Raw genomic sequence first — 5,518 nt, 5'->3', positions numbered from 1 at the left:
AAATATTGGCCTTCCCTGGCCACACAACCACCCTCTCTGAGGCTCTAATGGTCCTCATAAATTCTGATGTTGGGGCCAGCAAAAAAAAAAAATGTAAACTACCATTAGTGTGATGCTTGTCAGAGTTCTGTTATTTGTAACCCCCCTTTTGTGTAACTTTCTGGGCTATAAAGCTGGGCTATAGGAAAGGTGGGGTTGCTGTCTTGTTCCTGCCATTTTGGGAGGGAGAGGCAGCCCGGCCGGTCAAAATAATAAGCTTGCTTTAATTTGATTTTAATTGGAGTCAGTGGTCTTTTCTTGTGTCCTGATCTAACAAGGAGAGGAAGGAAGAGATCTGCAGATTCTGGCTTTGAAAATGGAGGAAGGGGCCACAAGGCAAGGAATACAAGAGTCCTTTAGGACTTGGAAAGGACCGGGAATGCTTCAGAAAGAATTTAGCCCCATCAACACTGGAGGGCAGGGGAGGAGCTTGGGGCCCACTTCTGACTTCTGGCCTTCAGGAATGTAAGATATGTTTGTGTTGCTTTAAATCCCTCATTTGTGCAAATTCGTTACAGCAGCAATAGGAAACTAATACAATGACTTTGACCATTCCTTCTAGAAAGCATGAGCCCTGGGAGGAGTACTAGGGGCTACTTTTGTGTCCAGGGAGAGTTGGGGAAACTGGGTCTATCAGAGGGTGTAGGTCTCTGAGCAGAGTGGTCACACCCCTATTCCCTGCCATAGGCTCAGTCCCAAGTTCTGGCTAAAATATTCCCAAGTAGTGAGCGTGGCTCGATGGTGGGAGACTTTGAAGCTCAGACCTGTCTAGGCTGAGCAAATCATTCCCTGGCTCTTGGAAGTCCTGGTGTGAACACAAGAGATAGGTTTTCTCCACCAACTGAGCCCAACAGACCTAGGCCCCAGCTGCAGAGGATGCTGGGAATGTGGGCATGCTGGCCCAAGGTCAGCCTTGCCATGGATGCTCAGAAAATAGAGATGATCAAAGCCCTTGGAGAAGGAGGGCTCGTGGGAGTCCGTAGGAGCTGACAGCAAGTGATAGCACACTTAGTGCTTATATAACGGAAAAACCAAACTGTTTTTTTTCTTCCTGCACTCTCAACGGCCAGCACAGAGGACTTCTGTGGCCAGGTGTTTGGGTGGCTTTCTTGCACCACACATTTCTCCAATGGACATCTGCTGGGTGACCTGCCATTCAGCTCAATTCTGACACCATTGAGAGGTAAGTTAGATTTCACAGGTGAAGGGCTCAGCCCCACAAGCCTGCCCCCACCCCAGTCCAGTTGCCACTTGTAAGTCACAGGTTGTCACCTATATGTCACACCAACTGGCTATAATAAATTGGGGTTCACACGGTGCCTACCTCAGGTTTGATAACTAAACAAGAGGGCTCACAGAACTCAGGGGAACTTGCCTCCTGGTTCATTAAAGGATATGATAAAAGACATCAATGAACAGCCAGAAAGAAAAAAAAAAGGTGAGAGAAGAAAGAACAAAAGTGCAGTCCTGGGGCTGGGGCTGGGGCTGGGGCTCGGTGGTAGAGCTCTGAACCAGTTCTCAGGGCAGGAGCTGCCATTCAAATGGAGTTGGGATGCATCACCCTCTTGGCACGTGGATGTATTCACCAATCTGGAAATACCCTGAGTCCCCAGAGTTCAGAATGTTTAGGAGTGTTTTATCCTGGAGGTATGACCGACTGACTGATTGAGCAGAGTTGGGATTTGAACACTGGGCAAACACTCCATCACTGAGCTACACCCCAGCCCTAGGCCTGCTTTATTTTCAACCTAATCTCCAGCCCCTCTACCCTCCCTAGAGGATGAGGACTGTCATGGAAAGATCCAAACTTCTAATTATGTCTTTATCATGCTGGTTACCAGTCCCCATGCAGAAAACTACCAAGAAAGTCACCTCATTAAAGCAAAAGACACCACTATCACCTAGGAAATTGCAAGCATTTAGGAACTCTGTGCCAGGAACTGGGAATGAAGACCAAAATGTGTGCTTGTGTGTGTGTGTGTGTGTGTGTGTGTGTGTGTGTGTGTGTTCACTGAGCTATACCCCTAGTACTTTTTATTATTTTGAGACAGGATCTTGCTAAGTTACTGAAGCTGGCCTTGAACTTGGGATCCTCCTGACTCAGCCTCCCGAGGCACTAGGATTACAGGCATGCACCACCATGCATGGCTCCAAAATATTTTCTTTATTTATAAATCACAATGTCAGCTGGGAGAGGTGGCGCTTGTCTATAATCCCAGGACTCAGGGAGACTGAAGTAGGAGTATCCCAAGTTGGAGGCCAATCATGGTAACTTAGTGAGACCCTGCCTCATAAAAATAAAATATAAAGAGCCACAAATGTAACTCAGTGACAGAGCACCCCTGAGTTCAACTCCAAGTACTACACAAGTCAATCAATCAATCAATCAACCACAAAATCATAGTCGGTGGACTTCAAACACAAATCCCTTACTGCAAGGTGTTGTACAACTCAGAAGACATGGGTAATACTATAAGTCCATTCAATCATTAATAGTTAGTCTATTCCACTCTTCAGACATATGGAAATGTTTCCCAGAACTAGTTCACCAGGTTTGCAGGCTTCCCTTTGATCTTGTCAGGTTCCAAAAACAGAAGTGGTCTTGTCAAATGGCTTTTTCTTTTCAGGAATCTGCTCTGATTGACCTAAGAGAGACTGTTCTCTCTTGCTCTGAGCCTCTTCAGGTATCCGTGTTCCCTGAATTTCCCTCCTTCCAATCATTTCTTGAGCCTCAGTGATTATTTCTCCTTCTGTCCATTTATGCCCAAACTTTTCTACCTTTGGAAAGACACGAGGTTGGCCACCATCCTGGTCTGGACTTCAGGAAATAATACCACCTTAGCGAGTGTCTGCCCATCAACTGGCCCCCGTTCTGGGGTAAGGTTACACAGAAGCACAACTAGCCTGAGGCTGTTCTTACCACAGGCCATGCAGCTGCACTTATTGCTGTTTTTTCTTTTAATTGTTTAAAAATCTGTTCTTTTTAGATAGACACTGGTGCACTCACTGTTAATCCCTGCTTTGCCAAAGAAATGACCCACCCTCCAGGCCCTTAGGTACTCTGACCAAGTCCCCAGTGGAGAGGTAAGAAAGAACAAAGTGTAGTCCTGGTGCTGGGGCTGGGGCCTGGTGGTAGGGCACTTGCCTGGCACCCCCGAGGCCCTGGTTTCCATCCCGAGTGCCCAAAAAGTTGAACCAGCCTCCTCCTGCCCTGGTCTGCATGCTTCTAGCAGAGCAAAATGGTCAGGTGTATGTTGAAAAGGTCCCGCTCACTGTTTGGTGGCTGATCCACAGGAGACGACTGGAGACCATCCAGGAGGAGAGAGCAGGGGCGGCCAGCCCTAGGGAGGTGGGGGCTAGTTGGAAGGAAGGAGATATCTTTGGGAGAAAAAGGGACATGTGACCCCAGGATGAGCCCAGACCTGGCTATGCTGGCTTCAGGACTTGCCTTCCAGAAGAAGTCTCCAGGGCCAACACTGTGGCTGGTGGGACACTAGGGCGGTGTGTCAGCCACCACTCCCAGGCTGGCCAAACCCATATTGGGTGTGAGATGGGAAAAAACCAAGGTTGAAGAGCCCAGGGTTCCTGAGGGGGTTGGAAAAACCTTTTTATTGTCTTCGTTTCCTTCTGGGGGCAGAGTTTTTCTTTTTTTTTATGCTGGGGAAGGATCCAAGGGCCTCACACCTGCTAGTCCAGATCTCTACCATGAGCCGCCCTCTCCCCAGAAAGGCTTAAGAAAGCACTTCCTGTGGAAGAACAGGAGCCAGAGGAGGCTTCCTGGCCCATGAGACATGCTCTTGGTCCACCTGTGAGGGAGAAAGCATGACTGTCAGGGTGGAGCCCGGGTACCCTGTCTGACCCAGGGGACAGGAAAGGACTGGGAAAACTGTCCCCAAAGTACTGGGAATGAATTTCCATCCCAGGCTTAGATGTGTGAAGGCCTCTACCCCACAGGCTTCTTCCTCATGGATGTGGCCCTGATATGGTGTCCAGCCTTCCTTGGCTCGGGCCTGCAGGACCAAGGGGGCATCTGGGCAGCTGCTGTCTGTCCTCCACCCTGTTCCCTCTCTGTCCCTGCCATGGTAACAGGAAACCACATTTCCCACCACTATGGACCAAATGGTGCCCATTCTGAATTTCATTTTTTGGAGTCCTAACCCCCAGTACCTCAGCATGTGACTGTATTTGGTGACAGAGTTTTAAAGTTGAGTAAAAAAGAGGCCAACACAGCTCAGAGGGTGGGTATTTTGGGAGTGTACAAGAGGACAGCTGCCTCCAACTTCCCCCCTGGGCATCTACACACCCTCTAATTCTCCTGGGACTGGCTGCACTTCTTCTGCCACAGGTACACAAAACAAGAGCCACTCCCCCCATGCTATTGAGTTGATGTTCCTTGGACACTTCTGCCTCTACTACTGTGTCCTGGCGACTGCTGAGCATGTGACTCTCCATACATTCTAGGGGATAGCCAAACCCACTCCCATGGCTGAATCACTGCAGGGCTGAATAGCTCCCTTTTTTTTCTTTTTTTTTTTCTTGGTACTAGGGATTGAATTCAGGGGCACTCAGCCTTATTTTGTATTTTGTTTAGAGACAAGGCCTCACTGAGTTGTTTAGATCTGCACTAAGTTTCTCAGGCTGGCTTTGAACTCACAATCCTCCTGCCTGAGCCTCCCAAGCCACTGAGATTACAGGTGCACCCGCCCTTCCCCTCCCTTTCCAGTTACCCACCACCACTCAGGGCAGAATTTATCACTCCAAAGTCTACTTCCTCCTTCTTTCCACACCTGCCTTGGGTCCCTCCTGATCCTCTGCACAGTTTTAAACTCACAGGGAACTTTGTGTTCCAGGTGTCCTGTTAGATTCCAAGGTCCAGAAATTATATTGATTACAAAGCAAGTTTAATTCTGGGAAAAACAACAACAAAAAGTCATGAGGATGGGCCATAGTTTGATTGGACAGGTATCTTCATAAGAAGAGGACACAGACACATACAGAAAGAAGACCAGGTGAAGACACAGGGAGGAGACAGCCAAGGAGGGAGGACGCAGCAGAAACTAACTCTGCCATCACTTGATTCCAGACTTTTGATTGTTTAAGTCAACCAATTAGAAGGAAAGAAAGAGAAAGAAAAAAATCAGTGATCCTCATTACAGCAGCTCTAGCAAACTAATACAGCCACCATCACTATAATAACAACAGCAACCACATACTGTGACCTCCGTGTGACAAGCTGATCATCACTAACTCTGCAAGGTGGGAGTAAGGGACCTTGTTGGGATCATCTGCCACCTATCAGCTATGTGGTCTGGTTAAATTACTTTGCTTCTCTGGGCCTTGATTTCCTCTTCTATCCTCTGGGACTAAAATAGCACCTATACACCAGTGTGGTATTATAGAATGATATAAAGCATTTAAAGGGTTTAGAGCAATTTCTAGAACTTAATGTTGGCTTTTATTATTGATTTATTTGAAATGA

The sequence above is a fragment of the Marmota flaviventris genome, chromosome 12 (genome assembly GCF_047511675.1).
Source record: "Marmota flaviventris isolate mMarFla1 chromosome 12, mMarFla1.hap1, whole genome shotgun sequence".
NCBI lineage: Eukaryota > Metazoa > Chordata > Mammalia > Rodentia > Sciuridae > Marmota > Marmota flaviventris.
Note: the sequence above shows the minus strand (reverse complement) of the source record.